The sequence below is a fragment of the Salvelinus sp. IW2-2015 genome, linkage group LG22 (assembly GCF_002910315.2).
Source record: "Salvelinus sp. IW2-2015 linkage group LG22, ASM291031v2, whole genome shotgun sequence".
NCBI classification, from domain to species: Eukaryota; Metazoa; Chordata; class Actinopteri; order Salmoniformes; family Salmonidae; genus Salvelinus; species Salvelinus sp. IW2-2015.
Genome location: NC_036862.1, coordinates 24,542,650 through 24,569,381, shown reverse-complemented (window position 1 = coordinate 24,569,381; position 26,732 = coordinate 24,542,650). Strand labels below are relative to the sequence as shown.

At 45.2% G+C, this 26,732-nt stretch overlaps 1 long non-coding RNA gene and 1 pseudogene across 1 annotated transcript; one reads left to right on the top strand and one right to left on the bottom strand.

The window, feature by feature from the left end:
- The window catches only part of LOC111982693 (WD repeat-containing protein 81-like), a 43,849-nt pseudogene that overhangs the window by 559 nt on the left and 16,558 nt on the right, over positions 1 to 26,732 (top strand).
- On the bottom strand, positions 8,645 to 12,054 carry LOC111982622 (uncharacterized). The gene is made up of 3 exons (XR_002879788.3): positions 11,617 to 12,054; positions 10,756 to 10,820; positions 8,645 to 9,021 (listed from the first exon to the last, which is right to left on the bottom strand). It is a non-coding gene; the product is annotated as an uncharacterized lncRNA (long non-coding RNA).

Here is a 26,732-nt window from a genome sequence, read left to right as displayed (position 1 = left end):
ATAAGACATAAAAATTTACAACCTCACATTTTATTTGTCACATGCTTCGTAAACAACAGTTGTAGACTAACAGTGAAATGCTTACGGGCCCTTTCCAACAATGCAGATAATGAATTTTTTAAACCTTTGTTCTTAACTGACTTGCCTAGTTAAACAAATTCTTATTTACAATGACTGCCTAGGAACAGTGGGTTAACTGCCTTGTTCAGATGTAGAACGACAGATGAAGGGCCCGGCCTCAAGAGCTGGTGGCCCTGGTCCCCACCTGCTGGGTGATGGGCCTACGGGAGAGGTGGYGTATCCATTGTGCCCGTTCAGAGAGCGGCAGTGAGCCTGAGATTCGCACCTACGTGTAGCGCTCCCTGGTGAAGCTGCCTCCTGGCTGGACCTGTGTGTGCATCCAGAGCTTGAGGAAAAGCAAGCTGAGCTACAGGCTGGCAAGAGACCCAGGCTGCCAACTAGTCTCCCAGGATTCTTTCATGAAGACCATGCAGGGAGTATCACAACGTAATTTCAGGTATCGTTCCAGTTAATTGTGTAATTTTTTTTGGGGGGGGGTTAACTTTAATTGCGAAATAACAGCATTATACAGTATTTTAAGCACTTACATATAAGTAGTTAAAATGTGAAACTCCTAATAAATGAATTGTAAAATTTTGGCCTGAAAATGTAATGCATTTATGAATGTGTGACAAATCATGGTTGAGAATCGCTACGGTTTGGTCCGGTTTGGTCCTTTCACAGAAACCTGTGGGGCGACCGCATTATCTACCAAGGGAATTCTCTTCGATTATAATCACAGCCGTATATATTCCCCCCCAAGCAGACACATCAATGGCCCTGAACGAACTTAATTTGACTCTATGTAAACTGGAAACCACATATCCTGAGACTGCATTCATTGTAGCTGGGGATTTTAACAAGGCTATTCTCAAAACAAGACTCCCTAAATTCTATCAGCATATCGATTGCGCAACCAGGGCTGGTAAAACCCTGGATCATTGTTATTCTAACTTCCGCGATGCATATAAGGCCCTCCCCCGCCCTCCTTTCGGAAAAGCTGACCAGGACTCCATTTTGTTGCTTCCAGCCTACAGACAGAAACTAAAACAAGTAGCTCCCGCGCTCAGGTCTGTTCAATGCTGGTCGGACCAATCTGATTCCACGCGTCAAGACTGCTTCGATCACGTGGATTGGGATATGATCCGCATTGCGTCCAACAACAACATTGACGAATACGCTGATTCGGTGAGCGAGTTCATTAGAAAGTGGCATTGGCGATGTCGTACCACAACAACTATTAAAACTTCCCAAACCAGAAACCGTGGATTGATGGCAGCATTCCCTGTGAAACTGAAAGCGCGAACCACTGCTTTTAACCAGGGCAAGGTGACGCGAAAACATGACCGAATACAAACAGTGTAGCTATTCCCTCCGCAAGGCAATCAAACAAGCTAAGCGTCAGTATAGAGACAAAGTAGAGTTTGCAATTCAACGGCTCAGCACAAGAGGTATGTGGCAGGGTCTTACAGTCAATCACGGATTACAAAAGAAAACCAGCCGTTGCGGACCAGGATGTCTTGCTCCCAGACAGACTAAATATACTTTTTTGCCCTGGGTCTCGACCCGTGCGCAACTGGTACTGGATCTTCCTGACGGGCCGCCCCCAGATGTGAGGGTAGGTAAACAACATCTCCACCGCTGATCCTCAACACTGGGGCCCACAAGGGTCATTCTCAGCCCTCTCCCTGTACTCCCTGTTCACCCACGACTGCGTGGCCATGCACGCCTCCAACTCAATCATCAAGTTTGCGGACGACACTACAGTGGTAGGCTTGATTACCAACAACGATGAGACGGCCTACAGGGAGGAGGTGAGGGCCTCGGAGTGTGGTGTCAGGAAAAATAACCTCACACTCAACGTCAACAAAACAAAGGAGATGATTGTGGACTTCAGGAAACAGCAGAGGAGCACCCCCCTGTCCACATCGCGAGGATAGTAGTGGAGAGGGTAGTAAGTTTTAAGTTCCTCGGCGTACACATCACGCGACAAACTGAATTGTCCACCCCACAGACAGCGTGTGTACTTTTGTCACCAAAAGCAGTCACAACTTCTACAAGATGCACAATCGAGAGCATCCTGTCGGGCTGTATCACGCCTGGTACAGCAACTGCTCCGCCCACAACCGTAAGGCTCTCCAGAGGGTAGTGAGGTCTGCACAACGCATCACTGGGGGCAAACTACCTGCCCTCCAGGACACCTAACCACCCGATGTCACAGGGAAGGCCATAAGGACCATCAAGGACAACAACCACCCGAGCCACTGCCTGTTCACCCCGCTATCATCCAGAAGGCGAGGTCAGTACAGGTGCATCAAAGCAGGGACCGAGAGACTGAAAAACAGCTTCTATCTCAAGGCCATCAGACTGTTAACCTCTTGACGCTAGGGGTCATTATATATATATTTTTTTAAGAACGTTCCTAAGGTAAACGGACTATTTCTCAGGTCCAGATCGTAGAATATGCATATAATTTACAGATTAGGAAGAAAACACTCCAAAGTTTCCAAAACTGTTAAAATATTGTCTGTGAGTATAAAAAAACTGATTCTGCAGGCAAAAACCGGAGAAAATATAACCCGGAAGTGATATATTTTTAAAAGAAATCTGTGTTTCCTGCCAGTCTTTCTTCCATTTAAGGGGTATCAACCAGATTACTTTTCCAATGGCTTCCTCAGGCTGTGACCAGGCTTTAGACATAGTTTCAGGATTTATTTTGAAAAATGAACGAGATCTTTCAAAAGTAGTCAGGTGTCCTCTGAATAGTGCCTGCGCGCCAGAGGGGAGCTCTCCATTTTGCTTTTCTCTCTTATTGAATAGGTTATGGTCCGGTTGAAATATTATTGATTATGTTTGTTAAAAACAACCTGAGGATTGATTATAAAAAACATTTGACATGTTTCTACGACCATTACGGATACTTTTTGGAATTTGTCGAACGGAACAAGGCTTTGGTTTTCTGAACATAATGCGCAACCCAAATGGCATTTTTTTGTGATAAAAGTAATATTTATCGAACAAAAAYAACATTTGTTGTGTAACTGGGAGTCTCGTGAGTGCAAACATCCGAAGATTATCTAAGGTAAGCGATTCATTTTATTGCTTTTCTGACTTTCGTGATCAAGCTAACCAAGCTAATATAAGGCTAACTGTTCTAGCATTGATTGCTACACTCACAAAAACTTGGATTCCTTTCGCTGTAAAGTATATTTTCAAAATCTGACACGATAGGTGGATTAACAACAAGCTAAGCTGTGTTTTGGTATATTTCACTTGTGATTGCATGATTATAAATATTTTTTGTAATATTTTTGCATTTGGCGCCCTGCAATTCTAGCGGTTGTTTAGGAAATCCCGTAAAAGGGATCCGTAGCGCAGAGAAGTTAAACAGCCACCACTAACATCGAGTGGCTGCTGCCAACATACTGACTCCAGCTCACTTTAATAATGGAATTGATGGAAATTGATCAAAAATGTATCACTAGCCACTTTAAACAATGCCACTTAATATAATGTATATGTATATACTGTACTCTATATCATCTACTGCATCTTGCCATCTTTATGTAATACATGTATCACTAGCCACTTTAAACTATGCACTTTTATGTTTACATACCCTACATTACTCATCTCATATTTTTATACTGTACTCGATACCATCTACTGCATCTTGCCTATGCCGTTCTGTACCATCACTCATTCATATATCTTTATGTATATATTCTTTATCCCTTTACACTTGTGTGTATAAGGTAGTAGTTGTGGAATTGTTAGGTTAGATTACTCGTTGGTTATTACTGCATTGTCGGAACTAGAAGCACAAGCATTTCGCTACACTCGCATTAACATCTGCTAACCATGTGTATGTGACAAATAAAATTTGATTTGATTTGGCGAGGCTCATCACAGCCACGTGCAGCCCTATGCAGGGGCTACAGAGCTGATGCATGTAGCAGACATAGATGCTTTGTGCCAAGCGCTGCAGAAGCTCTTCTGCTCTACGTTCGTCTCATCCCTCTCCCCTGCCAGAGACAAGGACAAAGACAACCCATTCTCCCCAACCAGCTCTTCCTCCTTCACTAAGCACCCATCAGACCAACTGTGTCCTAACGTCCTCTCTGCTGAGTGCCTACTGGAGTCAGCATAGATGCTCTACGTGGTTCTCCCTTACACCCAGTACTCACTCCACGACATCGTCAGCTACAGCCCAGCCAAGCTGGCCAACAGCCATGCCACAGTGCGGTTCATCCTCTACCAGTTACTGATCGCGTTGCTGTCCTGTCAGGCGTCGGGGCTATCCTGTGGACGCTCTCCCTGCAGGACATAGCGGTGGACGAGCAGCTCTGCAGCCACCTCAAGGTCACCCTGGCCCATTATGAAAAGCTGGGGGAGGACAGAGAGGCTGACTGCTATGTTACAGAGCAAAAAGTCCCAAGAAACTTCAAGGTGAGGGACCAGAGCCCAGGTGTGACCGTGATAAGAGGCTGTGCAGAGATTGTTTTGATGAGCTCAAGTCCTTGGTCCTGGACTGGGTCCATGGTAGAGTCAGCAACTTCCGCTACCTGATGGAGCTGAACAAGTTAGCTGGACGGCGGGAGGGAGACCCTAACCACCACCCGGTCCTGCCCTGGGTGGTGGACTTCACTGTGCCATATGGGAGGTTCCAGGACCTCAGGCGGTCCAAGTTCAGGGTGAACAAAGGAGACAAGCAGCTGGACTTTACCTATGAGATGACCAAAGAGGCCCTTGCAGCAGCGGTGGATAACGGAGGTGGGGCAGGCAGTATTATAGGAGACCTGGGTCTGGGTGGATCTGTAGGTGCCGGTGGTTCAGGGCAGTCTGAACACCTACACGTGCCCCATCACATCTCAGATGTGTTGTCAGACATCACCTACTACGTCTACAGGGCACGGCAGGCACCCAAGTCAGTGCTGTGCAGCCACGTCAGGTCTCAGTGGGAACCGAATGAATACCCAGCCAGTATGGAACGCATCCAGAGCTGGACCCCGGATGAGTGTATCCCAGAGTTCTACACAGATCCCTCCATATTCTGCTCCATCCACCCTGACATGCCGGATCTGGAAGTTCCCCCGTGGTGTAACTCCTGTGAGGAGTTCATCGAGGTGTCTCAGTAGCTGCACTACCGGATAGACCTGACGTTCGGCTACAAGCTGTCCGGTAAAGAAGCCGTCAAGGCCAAGAACGTGTGCCTGCACCTGGTGGACAACCACACCCATCTGACCAGGTACGGGGTGGTCCAGCTGTTTGACCAGCCCCACCCACCCCGCCTTGCACCTTACCAGTACTCGCCACCTGAACCCCCTCTCCTGGGCCCCTCCACTCTCAATGTGCCTCCTCTACAGATCCCACCGCTAGACGTCATGGTGGACGGAATGGTCCCAGAGGCCATGGGGTATGAGTCCAGTGGCTGTACCATGATGGACCGAGATGAAGAGTTAGGACAAGGTATGGAGGCTCTGGACTCAATCAGTGGAGGGACCTCCACTGGCACCTCCACTACCTCCTCCGTCCCTCTACCTCTCATCAGTACCGCACGGGCTGGGGGGGAAGACTGGAGGAGAGCACCCAGCCATGGTGGTGTCCCAGTCGTCCAGATCTATCCCTGGGGAGGGGGCATCAGGTAATGCCACCTGGGCTCTGGCATATGCAATGCCATGCTACAGAGATGGGGCACCATAAACAAGGAGCACGGAGAGGGGAGTGTGAGTGGTGAAAACAACACAGATGACTTCAAGATCACCCTGCCTGAGGGCTTCAGTCCCCTTCAACCTCTGGAAGAGCTGGAYAAACTGAACAACTTCCTGGTGAAGAGCCTCCATGCAGAAATCTGGCAACAATCTGACTCCAGGAAGGAGAGGACAGGAGCTCCACAGTGTCTCCCCTGTCTAGCAGAACTCTACCAGAGGGACATGCAGGCTCTGGGCGTCCTCATAGCAGAGATATTCTACTCGTCTAAACTGCAGGGTGTGAAACCAGACACCCCCCTGAGTGAGCGCTTCCAGGCTGTGATAAAGCTATGTTCAGCCAGCCTGCGTGACGTGCCCCTGCCACTGCATCACGCTCTTGAAACACTGCTAAATCTATGGCAGCACTCCTCCAAAGCCAATGTAGAGAAACCATGTTGTCCTCAACCTCTTCTTTTTAAATACGACCCCATTTATGAGGGTCTCCCGCCCCCAAACCCCTGTCAGTTACTGAGCCCCATCCTCTCCCCATTGCCTTTCTCCACCTATTTCCCTGCCCTCCACCATTTCATCTACTCCTACCATTTCATGATGGAGACCACCTGCAGCCTTCTAAGTTGTGATGTGGTCTTCCACCTATGGCAGCAGCTGGAGACACTGTTACAGGGAGTCATCACAGCTGAGGGGTTGGAGATCCTCCTGCCCTTTGTGCTGGCGCTCATGCTAGAGGAGTCCACTGCTGTGTATGCTGCCTGGTACCTGTTTGAGCCCATCTCTAAGGTACTCGGGCACAGAAACGCGGCCAAGTATCTTCTGAAGCCCCTGGTCAGTGTGTATTAGATCTCGCAGTGCCTCAGAGGTTGCTTCTACCTCTACACAGACTGCTTGGTTCTGCAGCTGATTGTCAGACTGGGCCTGCAGGCCTTTGTTAAGATATTTTATCAAGGTTTAAGATAAATGATTAAATAATTCTACCCAGAAACTTAACCATTAGGATTAGAGGTTATATAGCATGTACAGGGGGAGAAAGGAATGTCTGTGTGTACCTAAAGAAAACTAATTGGATCATTAATGTAACGAAAGTGAACAACTAAAAATACAAAAACAACAAAGTGAAAATCGAAACAGTTCTATCTGGTGCAGACACACAAAGACTGAAAACAACCACCCATAAAACCCAACAGAAAACAGGCTACCTAAATATGGTTCCCAATCAGAGACAATGACTAACACCTGCCTCTGATTGAGAACCATATCAGCCAAACACCAGAAATAGAAAATCATAGAAAAACTAACATAGATAACCCACCCAACTCACGCCCTGACCATACTAAAACAAAAGACAAAACAAAGGAACTAAGGTCAGAACGTGACAGTACCCCCCCCCCCCCCCAAGGTGCGGACTCCGGCCGCAAAACCTGAACCTATAGGGGAGGTCTGGGTGTGCATCTGTCCGCGGTGCGGCTCTGGCGCTGGACGTGGACCCACTCCACCATAGTCAATACCCGCTTCCGTGGCCTCCTAGGAACGGCGACCCTCGCCGCCGACCTTGGCTGGGAACCCTAATAAAGGACCCCACTGGACTGAGGACGCCTCTGGACTGAGGAGCGCCTCTGGACTGAGGACGCCTCTGGACTGAGGGACGCCTCTGGACTGAGGACGCCTCTGGACTGAGGGACGCCTCTGGACTGAGGGACGCCTCTGGACTGAGGGAGCCTCTTGGACTGAGGGACGCCTCTGGACTGAGGGACGCCTCTGGACTGAGGGACGCCTCTGGACTGAGGACGCCTCTGGACTGAGGACGCCTCTGGACTGAGGACGCCTCTGGACTGAGGACGCCTCTGGACTGAGGGACGCCTCTGGACTGAGGACGCCTCTTGGACTGAGGGACGCTCTGGACTGAGGACGCCTCTGGACTGAGGGACGCCTCTGGACTGAGGGACGCCTCTGGAGCTGAGTGACGCCTCTGGACTGAAGGACGCCTCTGGACTGAAGGACGCCTCTGGACTGAAGGACGCCTCTGGACTGAAGGACGCCTCTGGACTGAAGGACGCTTCTGGAGATCCAGGGCTGGTGGACTACTCCTCAGGTGTCAGCCTCAACGACCAGGTATTCCTCTCGGAGGGTGAGGACTTCCAGAATGGCTTCTATGTCAACAATGGAGCAGGGGGAGTTACTGGGGGGAAACTGCAGAGTCAGAGCAGGACCAGGAGTCTTTGAGCTTGGGGAAGCTGAGCGACAAGGGCAGCACTAGCGAGGTCTCTATCGGAGACGCTGACTCCACTTGGGACCGAGCCAGTCTGAAGTCAGCTGACAGCAGCCAGGTCTCTAAGCAGACCAGCAAGGGAGGGGAGCTGGAGGAAGATATTGAGACAGACTGAGGAAGGGAAGGAGAGAGGGACAGGGGAGTGCAGTGGTCCCAGCCTAGAACTGACTTTATCTGGCTGCAAAGAGGAGACAGTGGCTACCCTGGAGGGTGAGTTTTCAATGGCATGGATTGGTGGGAGAGGAGGAAGAAGAGCATGACACGTCAGAGGACTCGGAGGAAAAAGAGCAGAAGATCCTTCTAGGTGAAATTCTACTAACATATCATAACCACACTGTGTGTGTGTGTGAGTATGAGAGCGAGTGGGTAGATGTGAGTTTAGCAGAGTGTGTAATAAGCCTATCTGAGTGAGAGGATATCAACACCTAACCACTCATGTCACTCCTGCAGTCTGATTCTAGAATTCTGCTCTGAGCTCCAGAAACATAACCACATGCTCTAGATCTGTTAGAATTTTTCTCTGAGTTACAGAACCCATTCTGTTCAGAATTCATGACAGGAAAAGATAATGATTGCATGTTTTATTATTAGGTTAGAAACTATGTGCTTATCATATGATCTCTGGTCTTTGCTGAAGAAAAAACTAAGTACAGTGTCTTCATTAGACACTATAGGGTTACAAGTTATGACAGTATACAGAGAAGCTGTCGGTTATGCCCGTAGGCTAAATCATACAGCGGTCAATGCATTCACTTCACATAGGGAAGAGCAGGAAGGTGGTGTAGTGACTGGAAGTCCATAGCCTGCAGGGAGACTCATGTACACCACGTCCCCCAGTCAAGGACCACAGTGTTGGAAATGGGTTCGTTGTTGCCGCTGTGGAGTTCTCACCTTTATACAAGTTCACACCCAGCAAAGCAGAGCCCCGGCGGTCCATGATGGTGAATCTGAAGTAGTATACTCCTTTCACTGGTGCTGTGAAGATACCTGTTTCAGAGGGGAAAATGGGGAGGAATCAAATTTATTTCAAATTTATTTATATAGCCCTTCTTACATCAGCTGATATCTCAAAGTTCTGTACAGAAACCCAGCCTAAAACCCCAAACAACAAGCAATGCAGGTGTAGAAGCACGGTGGCTAGGGAAAACTCCCTAGAAAGGCCAGAACCTAGGAAGAAACCTAGAGAGGAACCAGGCTATGAGGGGTGGCCAGTTCTCTTCTGGCTGTGCCGGGTGGAGATTATAACAGAACATGGCCAAGATGTTCAAATGTTCATAGATGACCAACAGGGTCAAATAAGAATAATCACAGTGGTTGTCGAGGGTGCAACAGGTCAGCAACTCAGGAGTAAATGTCAGTTGGCTTTTCGTAGCCGATCACATTCAGAGTATCTCTAACGCTCCTGCTGTCTCTAGAGAGTTAAAAACAGCAGGTCTGGGACAGGTAGCACGTCCGGTGAACAGGTCAGGGTTCAATACTCCAGATATAACAGCTTGACCCTAGCCCCTGACACACCAACTACTGCAGCATAAATACTGGAGGCTGAGACAGGAGGGGTCAGGAGACACTGTGGCCCCACCCGACGATACCCCCGGACAGAGCCAAACAGGCAGGATATTACCCCACCCACGTTGACTAAGCACAGCCCCCACACCACTAGAGGGATATCTTCAACCACCAACTTACCATCCTGAGACAAGGCCGAGTATAGCACACAAAGATCTCAGCCACGGCATGACCCAAGACAGGAAGCCAACCCAGACAGGAAGATCACGTCAGTGACTCAACCCACTCAAGTGACTCACCCCTCCTAGGGACTGCATGGAAGAGCACCAGTAAGCCAGTGACTCAGCCCCCGTAATCGGGTTAGAGGCAGAGAATTTCAGTGGAGAGAGGGGAACCGGCCAGGCACTCCTGGGCCAGACTCCGTTCACCTTCACACTCCTGGGCCAGACTAAACTCAATCATAGGACCTACTGAAGAGATGAGTCTTCAATAAAGACTTAAAGGTCGAGACCGAGTCTACGTCTCTCACATGGATAGGCAGACCATTCCATAGAAATGGAGCTCTATAAGAGAAAGCCCGGCCTCCAGCTGTTTGCTTAGAAATTCTAGGGACAATAAGGATGCCTGCGTCTTGTGACCGTAGCGTACGTGTAGGTATGTACGGCAGGACCAAATGGGAAAGATAGGTAGGAGCAAGACAATGTAATGTTTTGTAGGTTAGCAGTAGAACCTTGAAATCAGCCCTTGCCTTAACAGGAAGCCAGTGTAGAGAGGTTAACACTGAAGTAATCAAGATTCTAGCAGCCGTGTTTAGCACTAAATGAAGATTATTTAGTGCTTTATCCGGGTAGCCGGAAAGTAGAGCATTGCAGTAGTCTAACCTAAAAATGGATCAACAATGTAGGTCTCTTATAGACATGTACGTTGGTGTGTAAGCACTGAAGATGCCCTGCCAATGTTTGATGACGGTTTTGTAGACTAATGTGGTTTTCACTGTTGAAGGGTCCGACATGCATTGCTCCCAAGTTCAATAAAGAGGTGTAGAATGCCACCTTGGGTCTGCCTGCGCCGCGGACACAGGAGAGAACACAACATTAACCATTTGTAACTATTGTTCAAAACATCAAATTTGTTCAATAAACATATTGAACTAGATTTGTTGAACAATAGTTAGTTGTTTGCGTAAAATTTGTGTTAAGTTCACATCTGTTTTACCTGCATTCTCTGTCCTCCGATCCCACACCTGGCTCTCTCACTGGTTGTCATTCTGGCCTCTCAGGCTAATGTACCAAGGGGGAAAAAACATTCAACATTGAGAAACAATTAGGCCTTTTTGCTCAAAAGTGCACTTGGAAGACCTCCCAAATCCTACTGTCGCAGTCTGGAGTATACCCTACCCTTCAGTGTTTGTAGCAAATATCTGGTGTATGAATGCCTATTGTTACTACAGCTCTTTTTACAATAACATCACCCCAAAAGCAGTCTTACTATATCACCCCCAAAGTCGGTCTCTTTAACGATGTTAAATAGGCTAATGTTCCATTGTTCATGTTTTCAACTTCTAATGAGAGTTCCAGTAAAATCATCTCTGCTGTTTGTGTGGGGGAAAAAAAGGTTTTGTGATATAGGGTGTCATCTCACTCTGCTCAGAGTTGGTGAAAATGCGCTTTGGTGATGAAGTTTCACTTCCCTATGTTAATAAAATACATTTTACCTAGACAAATATGATTCTTCATGTTCTGAATAGTTGAGTGGGGTCTTTCTCTAACATATCATTAGCATTATATCCGAGCTCTGTTGACATAGCAGTTCAGGTTTCTTTTAGTTTTGTGGTCACCTTACAAGTTGTTTCCGCGGGTCGCAAAAAGATAAATTGGCATTACAGTATCTGAATTAAATGTGAAAGGCTTTGAAAATCAGACACTTGGTATACGCTCAGTGCTCCATTGACATTTCAGAGATATGCTAGTTTTTGTGAAATCTTCTAAAAAGAACAGGAATTTCAAATTAATTTGAAAAGCCTATACTAAAATATGAAAATACTACGTTATGTCTAAAAATCAACATTGATCTTACCTCTATTGTTTGTTTTATGTCCTGCAGATTCGAGAAGATGACGAGTGTAACGACCTGGGTGTCGGTGGGGTGTGAAATCAGACGCAGGAACAGCAGAGCTTCAATGCGGTGATATTTAATGCCTAACCGGCAAACCAAAATGTCCAACACGGACTTACTGGGTGTCATAAACACCTGTCTACTAACACGGGAGACAAACCCAGTACACAATACAAAACCCACTCCCGAAATCCACAGCAACAGACGAACAATCCCGCACAAAGAAGCATACAATCTGGCTGGCTAATAAAGCCACACTAATTGCCAATTACCTCAAACCAGGTGATACAAATAAACACATAAGGAGGGGGAGGAAAAAAGAGTCAGTGGCAGCTAGTAGGCCGGTGACGACGACCGCCGAGCGCCACCCGAACGGGAAGGAGAGCCTGCCTCGGTTGAAGTCGTGACAACGAGTTCAACAAAGTGAGCCCGTCAGGTAGCCAATAGCCTTCATTTTGGCATAGAATCCATCCTAGCTGACGCGATGCAATTTTCCACATTTTTTACCACATTTTTTCTTAGGCTTCCATTGATTTAGTCACTAATTGATTTAGTCACTAATTAACATCTTCATCTGTTTTAAAAGTTGTATGTTCCATCATGTCACTCCTTGACTACAGTAGATGTATCATGCACACTATTTGCATCTGGATGAGAAGCACCTTTTGGTTGGAGTTGGTTTGCGGTAGTGCTCTTTTCAGTGTAGGTCCTATGATGACAAATGATACTCTACCGGTGTTCTCTGTCTTCAGCTCTTCCACCTATTTCTCACTCTCCATCAGTTTGGCCTCCATGTTTCTCAGCTCCACTGTCTGTTCCACCACCATGTCTCTCAGCGATCTCATTTCAGTCCAGATGTCAGGGCTGGTACTTTCACTCCCTTTATCCCTCCTTCTACTATCCCCCTGAACCCATGCCCCAGACAGACAGACAGACCAGCAGAGTTACAGCAGCACCCTTTATTCTTAAACAATGCCTCGTCATGAAATCTCTACAGTAGTCTACTGAGTGAAATTGTCTTTATACACACATCCAGAAAATACAAAGTTGAATGCTACAGTGCTGGACTTTGCCCTGGACAAATGTAGCCTGAAATCCAGACCTGTTTTGTGCTAACATTACCCTCCTTCAAATCAAAATCAAATCACATTTTATTTGTCACGTGCGCAGAATACAACAGTAGACCTTACCATGAAATGCTTACTAAACCAACAATGCAGTTTTAAGAAAATTGTTAAGAAAATATTTACCAAAGAAATATTCTAATATACTGTATATGCAGTAAAAGTCAAAAGTTTGGACACACCTACTCATTCAAGGGTTTTTATTTTTATTTTTTACTATTTTCTACATTGTAGAATAATAGTGAAGACATCAAAACTATGAAAAAACACATATGGAATCATGTAGTAACCAAAAAAGTGTTCACCAAATCTACATATATTTGAGATTCTTCAAAGTAGCCACCCTTTGCCTTGACAGCTTTGCACACTCTTGGCATTCTCTTGCACACTCTTGGCATTCTTTAACACTATTATTCTACAATGTAGAAAACATTTGACTGGTACTGTGTATACATAAATACACTTCCGTTCAAAAGTTTGGGGTCACTTAGAAATGTCCTTGTTTTTGAAAGAAAAGCAAATTGTTCTTGTCCACTTGTGAGACATCGGTTTCTCAAACTAGACACTAATGTACTTGTCCTCTTGCTCAGTTGTGCACCGGGCCTCCCACTCTTTCTATTCTGGTTAGAGACAGTTTACCCTGTTCTGTGAAGGGAGTAGGACACAGCGTTGTACCAGATCTTCAGTTTCTTGTCAATTTCTCACATGGAATAGCCTTCATTTCTCAGAACAAGAATTGACTGACGAGTTTCAGAAGAAAGTACTTTGTTCCTGGCCATTTTGAGCCTGTAATCGAATCCACAAATGCTAATGCTCCAGATACTCACCTAGTCTAAAGAAGGCCAGTTTTATTGATTATTTAATCAGATCAACAGTTTTCAGCTGTGATTTTTTCTAATGGCTTTTCTAATGATAAATTAGCCTTTTAAAATGATAAATTTGGATTAGCTAACACAACGTGCCATTGGAACACAGGAGTGATGGTTGCTGATAATGGGCCTCTGTACACCTATGTAGATATTCTATAACAAATCTGCCGTTTCGAGCTACAATAGTCATTTACAACATGAACAATGTCTACACTGTATTTCTGATCGTTTTAATGGACAACAAATGTGCTTTTCTTTCAAGAACAAGGACATTTCTAAGTGACCCTAAACGGTAGTATGCATACGGTAGTATGCATACTTTGAACGGTAGTATACGTACATGCATATACAGTGCCTTCGGAAAGTATTCAGACCCCTTGACTTTTTCCACCATTTCTTTTTATATTTTTTTAATCCATTTTAGATATAGGCTGTAATGTAATAGAAGGTTGTAAAAGTCAAGTGGTCTGAATACTTTCTGAAGGCACTGTGTGTATATATAATATTTTTTTTAAAGTAACAATAAAATAACAATAATGAGGCTATATACAGGGGGTACCGGTACTGAGTCAATGTGTGGGGGTCCAGACTAGTCAAGGTAATTTGTACATGTAGGTAGGAGTAAAGTGCTCTGTCTTATGCCAAACAATGTTCAGAGTGAATTTTAGCACAAACATACTTTTTTACCCAGGCTAGGACAAATGAATGCTGAACTGAACTTTACCACCACATGACCGGGCATGGCAGCATATTTCATGTTTTAGATGCTCATTGTGTTTGATTTCTCCCCCCCCCCCCACCACTGGGAATGGGCTTTGGCAGAGGTGGCGGGATTTTGTTAGGAGAGATTGCAAAGCATTTTCGTCCAGAACCCAAATCGATTYGTGAGAGATTTGGTTTTGGGTGCGGAGAATATCAGTTGTTATTGTTGTGTTGACTGTATAACACTGATAACTGATTTCTCCCTACAGACACGGTCTGCAAGACCGTTAGATTGCTGTCTGCAAAGCTTGGACCCACAGTGACGTCTCGATATGTGGCCAGGAATCTGCTCCGGCTGCTCACCATCTGCTACATTGGTGAGTAATTGATGGATAGTTGGCACCGAAAGGACAGGATTTTCAAATACTGAGAGAGTTTGCTGTAACAGTTGTTACATACTATATTACAGAAAACACCAAGTAACCACACTATCTATTTTCCTGGTTGAAATATGAAACAATCAACCAGTTTACACTTAAAAATAAATGTTACTGCTTTATGATAGAGATCCTATTAAATGAGGATATCCCTATTAAATCAGGGATTATATACAGTTGAAGTCAGAAGTTTACATACACTTAGGTTGGAGTCATTAAAAGTTGTTTTTCAACCACTCCACATATTTCTTTTTAACAAACTATCATTTTGGCAAGTTGGTTAGGACATCTACTTTGTGCATGACACAAGTAATTTTTCCAACAATTATTACAGTGAGTTATAAGTGAAATAATCTGTCTGTTTCACAATTCCAGTGGGTCAGAAGTTTACATACACTAAGTAGACTGTGCCTTTAAACAGCTTGGAAAATTCCAGAAAATGATGTCATGGCTTTAGAAGCTTTTGATAGGCTAATTGACATCATTTGAGTCAATTGGAGGTGTACCTGTGGATGTATTTCAGGTCTACCTTCAAACTCAGTGCCTCTTTGCTTGACATCATGGGAAAATCAAAAGAAATCAGCCAAGACCTGGTTCAGTCTTGGGAGCAATTTCCAAACGCCTGAAGGTACCACGTTCATCTGTACAAACAATAGTACGTAAGTATAAACACCATGGGACCACGCAGCCATCATACTGCTCAGGAAGGAGATGCGTTCTGTCTCCTAGAGATGAACGTACTTTGGTGCGAAAAGTGCAAATCAATCCCAGAACAACAGCAAAGGACCTTGTGAAGATGCTGGAGGAAACAGGTACAAAAGTATCTATATCCACAGTAAAACGAGTCCTATATCGACATAACCTGAAAGGCCGCTCAGCAAGGAAGAAGCCACTGCTCCAAAACTGCCATAAAAAATCCAGACTACGGTTTGCAACTGCACATGGGGACAAAGATCATACTTTTGGAGAAATGTCCTCTGATCTGATGAAACAAAAATAGAACTGTTTGGCCATAATGACCAACGTTATGTTTGGAGGAAAAAGGAGGAGGCTTGCAAGCCGAAGAACACCATCCCAACCGTGAAGCACGGGGGTGGCAGCAGCATGTTGTGGGGGTGCTTTGCTGCAGGAGGGACTGGTGCACTTCACAAAATAGATGGCATCATGAGGAGGAAATTTATGTGGATATATTGAAGCAACATCTCAAGACATCAGTCAGGAATGTAAAACTTGGTCGCAAATGGGTCTTCCAAATGGACAATGACCCCAAGGATCTTTCCAAAGTTGTGACAAAATGGCTTAAGGACAACAAAGTCAAGGTTTTGGAGTGGCCATCACAAAGCCTTGACCTCAATCCTATAGAAAATGAATGGGCAGAACTGAAAAAGTGTGTGCGAGCAAGGAGGACTACAAACCTGACTCAGTTACACCAGCTATGTCAGGAATGGGCCAAAATTCACCCAGCTTATTGTGATCTGATTTGAAGTACCTTGGCATCATACTTGATTCCAACCTCTCTTAAAAAGCAGGTGAAAAAAGGTAATTCAAATAACCAAATTCAACCTAGCTAATTTCCGATTTATACAAAATTGTTTGACTACAGAGGTAGCAAAACTGTACTTCACATCTATGATACTCCCCCACTTAACATACTGCTTAACTAGTTGGTCCCAAGCTTGCTGTACAACATTAAAACCCATTCAGTCTGTCTACAAACAGCCTCCAAGTGCTTGATAGGAAGCCCAATAGCCATCATCACTGTTGCATCCTCAGAAAGCATGAGCTCCTGAGTTGGGWAAATCTTGTGCAATACACCAATGCAGGTCTTGTATTCAAGATCCTAAATGGCATGGCTCCCCCTCCACTAAGTACTTTTGTTAAACAGAAAACCCAAACATATGGCAGCAGATCCACAAGGTCTGCCATGAGAGGTGCCTGTATAGTTCCCTTAAGGAAAAGCACCTTTAGTCAATCTGCTTTCTCTGTGAGAGCTTCCCATGTCTGGAATACTGTCATCAGACACACATAACTGCACCACCGATCAGACTTTCACAAAAAACATGACGACATGGCTAAAGGTCAATCAGATTTGTGAACATAATCCCTAGCTGTGTATTGCCGCTTTCCATGTTGTCTGTAGCTTGTGAGGTGTGGAAACACTTTGTCTTGTTGCTTTTTGTGCTATGTTGCTCTGTCTGCATGCTATGTCTTGCTTGTCCCATGTTGCTCTGCGTGTTCTCACTGCTCAATGATTGCAATTGTTTTTAATAACCTGCCATGGGACTGCTATTGAAAATTAGCCGGCTGGCTAAAACCGGCACTTTTACTGAAACGTTGATTAATGTGCACTGTCCCTGTAAAAATAAAAAACTCAAACAATCGACCAGACGACTAAATGGGGTCAGCCCTACTAAAATGGCACCGGGCCCTGGTAAAAGAAATAGTCAACTATATAGGAAATAGGGAGCCATTTGAGATGCATAGCGAGGGCAATGAAATAAGACAGTATTACCAGGTATCCAATGCAGGGCAGGTACTGGTAGGTGAGTACAGGAAATGCATGGAGGTGTGCGATGTAGATGAAACAGTCCAGAACAGGCTTCTTCTCATACACACTGTTCATCCTAACACTCTCCAGGCTGCCCCCCCCCAGACACCACCGGAGCCACAAACTGGTGCTTCTCAGGGCATGGTTGGATAGAGGGAGACGAGAGAGTGCATACACTTGTTGAGGGATAAAAACAGTGACTTTTCCATTTCCAACCGTAGGCACTATAGAATGACATACAATTGAAGTCAGAAGTTTACATACACCTTAGCCAAATACATTTAAACTCAGTTTTTCACAATTCCTGACATTTAATCCTTGTAAAAATCCCCTGTCTTAGGTCAGTTATGATCACCACTTGAAATGTCAGAAATGTCAGAATAATAGAGAATTTTTMGGGGATTTCTTTCATCACATTCCCAGTGGGTCAGAAGTTTACATGCTACCAAAAATACCAATTGAGTGTATTGCCTTTAAATTGTTTAACTTGGGTCAAACGTTTTGGGTAGCCTTCCACAAGCTTCCCACAGATACCACCTGGAACTTCTCCCCTGACACAGACATCTGGCACATTTTGGTCGATAGGCTGTTGGTCGAACAAGATTTTAGTCGAGCAGTGGCAAATATATATACAAAAAATGTATATATACATTCATGTCCGATTCATGCCTGTCTCAGTGGACTAATCCATTTGGAGGCTGCAGGGATGGCACACATGTATACCAGTAGTACATTTACCATTAATTACCAGAATGTATAATCTATGATATTTGTTTGGTTACTGTAATTTCTGTTCATGCATTCAATATATTATTATTCCAGTCTTACCGTTGTCATTGTAGGAGTGGACATGCTGTTTGCCGAGCGCACAACCTAGGCTACAGTTTGGGGAGAAAAAATGTCATTCTCTGATCTGGTGGGAACGTCATCAAAAAGGCCTAACTGATTACTTCTTATCCCTTGTGCAAATAGCCTACAGATCTGTCTGTCTGGAGCTCACTGACGTGGGAAACTTTGAAGGCCCAGAATAAAAAATATATCAAATAAAAACGTTTCTACAACTGCTTGCAGTTTTGTGCCAACCTGGATACGAAGGAGATCCTGAGTGCCAACAGCTTTATGCTATGGAGGGACAACATACTCTATCGTGAATAGATCCGGCTACTTCACAAAATAACTCTAACCCGACAAAAGAAAGACACAGACGATTTACTTACCTTTGAAGTAGAGGCTAATGCTCTTGCCGGAAACCATGCAACACTTGCAACCATGCAACCATGCAACACACTGAGGTGGAGCTTGGATTTAGTCTGAGTGAAATTCTCATGATCCAAGGCGAGAACAAGGCACTAACAGCCAAAGTAAAAACCCTCTATTTGAACATGGATTGTCTACTCAGGGAAAGCAGGGTGATGAGGGGGTCGCTACTAGACGTACAAGCGTAGCATGCAAGAAAATCTAATATTTTCTGGGATTCCTGAGGACGCATCCAATAATCCAGAGGGAGCGATCAGAGTTCATGCAGTCCACCTTAACTTTCTCTAGAGACTAAACCAGGTCGATTTCTATCAAGTGCACAGTCTTGGAGCTTCAAGACCAAGGATCCCCATCCTATCATCGCAAAATTTGAACACTACCAATAAAAGAAGCTGATCAAAAGCAGGGGAAGGGAGCTTAAAGGGACCAAATTCGGTCTCAATTACAAATTTCCCCTGGAGAGAAACGAACGTTGCAAGAGGCTGTGTCTTGTACATAGGCAACAGAGGGAGAGGAGTACGTGTGCCTTTCTCATTGTGGATTAACTCTTTTATAGACGGACAGCTTTTCCAAGACAGTTCCATAACACCATGGCTGTACTAAACTCTATGGGGACTTCAGGTTACAAAAAAAAATGATGGGTGATGGAAAATATCAGAACAAAATGAAGTTGATATGCGCGCACATACACACTCGATTACAAATGCGGACGTGCACACACACGCCATCTCTCTTCTATCCCTCTCTCCTCTATTGTCCAACTTTTCTATAATTTTTTTGTCTGTCTTGATCTTTTGTATGTCTTTGTCTACATGTTTATCTATGTTTACAACAAGCAATGGGAAGATATCAGAACAGGGACGTTGGGGAATAATACCAGCTTGTACGGGATACATTTGTACTGTAGTGAAGCCGTCTCTATCGTAATGCAATGTCTCTTTCATAATCATGTGAAACGTCAGTTACTATGGAAATGCTGGGATGTGTTTTTCTATGAGAATGATGTTTAATGTAACTATGATGCAACTATAATGTTGATATAGATTACAATTAACATCCTGAATATGAAGGCTATACTCACTCACTTCATGTTACACTCAACCATGCAAATTGGTTGGGTAATTATTTATTTATCACACATTTTAGTCTTATCCAGACATCACTCTCACGAAATCACATCCAATATTATACACATCAACCTACTCAAATCTACTACACACATAATATCCTGACTCAATTTTCTAACATCTGTGGCATTGGCAAACAGGCAAGGGAATATATATATATATATATGTATATTTTTAAACACCAGTTGGTTTGCGCATATTGCTAGAACCTGTTTCTTGAATACTAAACATCAGACTAGGAAAAAGAGGAGGAAGGGAAGCGCTACTAAGGTACACAATAATATATTTTGGTAGATAGAAGGTGCTCTTTGGTAAAATTGGTAAATTGGTCATCAAAAAGAAAGAAGGACCAAGGCACTCTTCATACAATTCATTAAAATGACTTTATTAGTATGGCATGTTCAATAGAAACAAAGTTTTTTTTAAACCGCTGCGTTTCGGCTGCATGGCCTTCATCAGGGAGTACAAAAAAAATAATACAATGTCCTCTTTTGAACAGCTTTTCCAATTAGCCCTAATTGGGAGAGGGAGTGGTTACAAAATTGATTAGACACACCTAGTAAGCAATACTACACACATTAAAAAGTGAAATACTGTAGCTATGTTATCATAAAAATACAACTCCAAGCTAGAAGTATCAGAACACTTAGAAAGGTAGTTCTAACCTTAAATATGACTGGGAGAAGTGTCTAGAATAAGAAAGCAATATATTCCATAGTACACTAGAACCCAGCAAAACATGAACAGCAACAGTCTAAACATAGCTGAGGGCAATTGAGCAAAATGTCAGACATTTGAGCAAATTTAGCAAAAAATCGGACATTTTAAATCTCTATTTTTGACCGTCGTAATACCTCTAATGGTAGTAACTTTACGAGCACTATTTATGGTGAATGTAGACTGAGAATAGTATCTAGTTATGGTAAAGGGGGAAATAAGTATAGCCAGTTATAATTGTAACGGCTTAGCCGATTTTTATAAGAAAAGACAATCAGTCTTTACATGGCTAAAAGAGAAGGAATATAACATACTGTTCACAGGAAACTCCCTCTACATCCTTAGATGAAGTTGTGTGGAAAAAGYAATGGGGGGTGAAATCATTTCTGTCATGGACAAAGGAACTCAAAAGGTGTGATATTAATAAAAAAATGTAGATCCAAATGTGCAAACAGTCTGGAATGATTTGCAAGGAAGATGGACCTTTTTTAAATATGCAAGTGGATGGAAAAACAGATTTGGCTCTTTAATCTAAATGATCAAATTCAGGATGATCCATAATTCTTTGAAAATATTTATACCAATTTATTGAATTTACAAGCAACAAGCGATCAAATCATTATGATGGCAGACTATAACACAGTATTAAGTACCTCAATGGACCATAAATTAAATCACTCTACAAACTATCATCACCATGCCCTTAAGGAAATCACAAATATTATGGACACATTAGAAATAGTGGCGCCGACAGAGATGGCCGCCTCGCTTCGCGTTTCTAGGAAACTAAGCAGTATTATTTCTTACAATGTTACACCAGAAAATCTTAGGTTTTATTACATACAGTCGGGAGGAACTATTGGATATAAGAGCAACGTCAACTCACCAACATTACGACCAGGAATACGACTTTCCTGAAGCGGATCCTCTGTTTGGTCTACTACCCAGGACAATGGATCGGATCCCAGCCGGCGACCCAAAACAACGGCGCCGTAGAAGGGGCAGACGGAGCGATCTTCTGGTCAGGCTCCGTAGACGGGCACATCGCGCACCGCTCCCGAGCATACTACTCGCCAATGTCCAGTCTCTTGAAAACAAGGTAGACGAAATCCGAGCAAGGGTAGCATTCCAGAGAGACATCAGAGACTAACGTTCTTTGTTTCACGGAAACATGGCTCACTCGAGACACGCTATCTGAGTCGGTACAGCCACCTGGTTTCTTCACGCATCGCGCCGACAGAAACAAGCATCTCTCTGGTAAGAAGAAGGGCGGGGGTGTATGCCTTATGATTAACGAGACGTGGTGTGATCATAACAACATACAGGAACTCAAGTCCTTTTGTTCACCTGACTTAGAATTCCTCACAATCAAATGCCGACCACATTATCTACCAAGAGAATTCTCTTCGATCATAATCACAGTCGTGTATATTTCCCTCCAAGCAGACACATTGACGGCCCTGAAAGAACCTCATCCCACTCTATATAAACCTGAAACCACTTATCCTGAGGATGCATTTATTGTAGCTGGGGATTTTAACAAGGCTAATCTGAAAACAAGGCTCCCCAAATTCTATCAGCATATCGATTGTGCTACCAGGGCTGGCAAAACTCAAGACCATTGTTATTCTAATTTCCGCGACGCATATAAGGCCCTCCCCCGCCCTCCCTTTGGAAAAGCTGACCACGACTCCATTTTGTTGCTCCCAGCATATAGACAGAAACTAAAACAGGAAGCACCCGCGCTCAGGTCTGTTCAACGCTGGTCCGACCAATCGGATTCCACGCTTCAAGATTGCTTCGATCACGTGGACTGGGATATGTTACGCATTGAGGCGAACAACAACATTGACGAATACGCTGATTCGGTGAGCGAGTTTATTAGCAAGTGCATCGGTGATGTTGTACCCACATTCTATTAAAACATTCCCCAACCAGAAACCGTGGATTGATGGCAGCATTCYCGCAAAACTGAAAGCGCGAACCACTGCTTTTAGTCAGGGCAAGGTGACCGGAAACATGACCGAATACAAAGAGTGTAGCTATTCCCCCCGCAAGGCAGTCAAACTAGCTAAGCGTCAGTATAGAGACAAAGTGGAGTCGCAATTCAACGGCTCAGACACGAGAGGTATGTGGCAGGGTCTACAGTCAATCACGGACTACAAAAGAAAAACCAGCCCCGTCGCGTACCACGATGTCTTGCTCCCAGACATACTAAACAACTTTTTTGCTCGCTTTGAGGACAATACAGTGTCACTGACACGGCCCGCTACCAAAACCTGCGGGTTCTCCTTCACTGTAGCCAACGTGAGTAAAACATTTAAACGTGTTAACCCTCGCAAGGCTGCAGGKCCAGARGGCATCCCCGGCCGCGTCCTCAGAGCATGCGCAGACCAGCTGGCTGGTGTGTTTACAGACATATTCAATCAATCCTTATCCCAGTCTGCTGTTCCCACATGCTTCAAGAGGGCCACCATTGTTCCTGTTCCCAAGAAAGCTAAGGTAACTGAGCTAAATGACTACCGCCCTTTAGCACTCACTTCCGTCATCATGAAGTGCTTTGAGAGACTAGTCAAGGACCATATCACCTCCATCCTACCTGACACCCTAGACCCACTCCAATTTGCTTACCGCCCCAATAGGTCCACAAACGACGCAATTGCCGTCACACTGCACACTGCCCTAACCCATCTGGACAAGAGGAATACCTATGTAAGAATGCTGTTCATCGATTACAGCTTAGCATTTAACACCATAGTACCCTCCAAACTCGAGACCCTGGGTCTCGACCCCACCCTGTGCAACTGGGTCCTGGACTTCCTGACGGGCCTCCCCCAGGTGGTGAGGGTAGGTAACAACATCTCCACCCTGCTGATCCTCAACACTGGGGCCCCACAAGGGTGAGTTCTGAGCCCTCTCCTGTACTCCCTGTTCACCCACGACTGCGTGGCCATGCACGCCTCCAACTCAATCATCAAGTTTGCGGACGACACTACAGTGGTAGGCTTGATTACCAACAATGACGAGACGGCCTACAGGGAGGAGGTGAGGGCCCTCGGAGTGTGGTGTCAGGAAAATAACCTCACACTCAACGTCAACAAAACAAAGGAGATGATTGTGGACTTCAGGAAACAGCAGCGGGAGCAGCCCCCTATCCACATCGACGGGACAGTAGTGGAGAGGGTAGTACGTTTTAAGTTCKTCGGCGTACACATCACGGACAAACTGAATTGGTCCACCCACACAGACAGCGTTGTGAACATACAGTTCGGGAGGAACTAAACTTGGAAGTATAGAGCAGATACGTCAAAACTCACCATCGTTACACCCGAAGATACGACTTTCTCGATACGGATCCTAAGTGTTTGTCACTTCCACAAATACAATGGATTTCGATCGCCAGCCGCGACCACCGACGCCGAGAGGGGAAAACGGGCAGGTCTTCTGGTCAGGCTCTCGTAGACGGGCACATCGCGCCCCCTCCCAAGCATACTACTCTGCCAATGTCCAGTCTCCTTGAAAAAAAGGTGAGAAATCCGAGCAGGGTAGCATTCCAGAGAGACATTCAGGATGCAACGTCTCTGTTCACGGAACATGGCTAACTCAGGGACGGCTAGGAGTCGGTCAGCCACTGGGTTTTCGCTATTTCGCGCCGACAGAAAACAAATATTTTCTCCGGGAAGGAAGAGGAGGCGGGGGGGTGATGCCTTATGATTAACGAGACGTGGTGTGATCATAAAACAACAAAGGACACAAGTCTTTGTTCACCCTGATCTAGAATCCTCACAATCAAATGTCGTACCATTATTACAGCAGGGAATTCTCTTTCGAATCATAATAACACAGTCGTATAATTCCCCAACCAAGCAGACCACATGAGGCCCTGAAGAAACTTATCAACTCTTTTAAAACACTAACATCACCCTGAGGTGCATTATGTAGCTGGGATTTTAACAAGGCTAATCTGAAAAACAAGGTCCCAAAATTCTATCAGCATATCGATTGTGCTACCAGGCTGGCAAAACTCAAGGACCATTGTAACTAATTTCCCGACGCATTAAAGGCCCTCCCCCGCCCTCCTTTGAGAAAAGCTGACCACGACCATTTGTTGTTCCGCATATAGACAGAAACTAAAAACAAGCCCACCGCGCTCAGGTCTGTCAACCGCTGGTCCGACCAATCGATTCCACGCTTCAAGATTGCTTCGATCACGTGCTGGAGGTATGTTACGCATGTGCGCAACAACAAATTGACGAATAGCTGATTCGGTGAGCGAGTTATTAGAAGTGCATCGAGTGTTGTACCCACACTCATTAAAACATTCCCCAACCAGAAACCGTGGATTGAGCAGCATTCAGGCAAAACTGAAAGCGGAACCACTGCTTTTACAGGGCAAGGTGACCGGAACATGACCGAATACAAAGAGTGTAGCTATTCCCCCGCAGGCAGTCAAACTAGCTAAGCGTCAGTAAGAGAACAAAGTGGAGTCGCAAATTCAACCCTCAGACACGAAGAGGTATGTGGCAGGGTCTACAGTCATCACGGATACAAAAAGAAAACCAGCCCCTTCGGGTACCAGATTCTTCTCCCGCCAGACACTAAACAACTTTTTGCCGCTTTGAGGACAATACAGTGCCACTGACACGGCCCGCTACCAAAACCTGCGGGTTCCTTCACTGAGCCAGTGAGTAAAACATTTAAACGTGTTAACCCTCGCAAGCTGCAGCCCCAGAGGCATCCCGCCGCGTCCTCAGAGCATGCGCAGACCAGCTGGCTGGTGTGTTAGCAACATATTCAATCAATCCTTATCCCAGTCTGCTGTTCCCACATGCTTCAAGAGGGCCACACATTGTTCCTGTTCCCAAGAAAGCTAAGGTAACTGAGCTAAATGACTACGCCCTAGCACTCACTTCCGTCATCATGAATGTCTTTGAGAGAACTGTCAAGGACCATATCACCTCCATCCTACCTGACACCTAGACCCACTCCAATTTGCTTACCGCCCAATAGGTCCAACAACGACGCAATCGCCGCACACTGCACACTGCCTAACCCACTGGACAAGAGGAATAGACACATGTATATGATCTCTATCGATTACAGCTAGCATTTAACACCATAGTACCCTCCAAACTCGCACGAGACCCTGGGTCTCGACCCCACCCTGTGCAACTGGTTCCTGGACTTCCTGACGGGCCCCCCAGGTGGTGAGGGTAGGTAACAACATCTCCACCCGCTTGATCCTCAACACTGGGGCCCACAACGGGTGTTCTGAGCCTCTCCTGTACTCCCTGTTCACCAACAGACGTGGCCATGCACGCCAACTCACATCATCAAGTTTGCGGACGACACTACAGTGGTAGGCTTGATAACCAACAAGACGAGACGGCCTACAGGAGGAGGTGAGGGCCCTCGGAGTGTGGTGTCAGGAAAATAACCTCACACTACAACGTCAACAAAACAAAGAGATTTGTTTGACTTCAGGAAACAGCAGGGGAGCACCGCCCCTATCCACATCGACGGGAAGTAGTGGAGAGGTGAGTAGTTTTAAGTTCCCGGTACACATCAGACAAACTGAATTGGTCCACCACACAGACAGCGTTGTGAAGAAGGGCCGCAGGCCTCTACAACCTCAGGAGGCTGAAGAAATTCGGCTTGTACCAAAACACTCACAAACACTTACAGATGCACAATCGAGAGCATCCTGTCGGGCTGTATCACCGCCTGGTACGGCAACTGCTCCGCCCACAACCGTAAGGCTCTCCAGAGGGTAGTGAGGTCTGCCAAACGCATCACTGGGGCAAACTACCTGCCCTCAGGACACCTACACCCCCGATGTCCAAGGAAGGCCATAAAGATCATCAAGGACAACAACCACCCAGAGCCACTTGCCTGTTCACCCCGCTATCATTCCAGAAGGCGAGGTCAGTACAGGTGCATCAAAGCAGGGACCGAGAGACGAAAAAACAGCTTCTATCTCAAGTCCATCAGACTGTAAAACAGCACCACTAACATTAGGTGCTGCCAACATACTGACTCAACTTCTAATAATAATGGAAATTGATGGAAATTTGTCAAAAATGTATCACTAGCCACTTTAACAATGCCACTTAATTATATATTATATGTATATACTGTACTCTATATCATCTACTGCATCTTGCCATCTTTATGAATACATGTACTCACTAGCCACTTAACTATGCCTATTTATGTTTAATACCCTACAGTCTCATCTCATATGTATATACGTACTCATACCATCTACTGCATCTTTGCCATATGCCGTCCTGTAA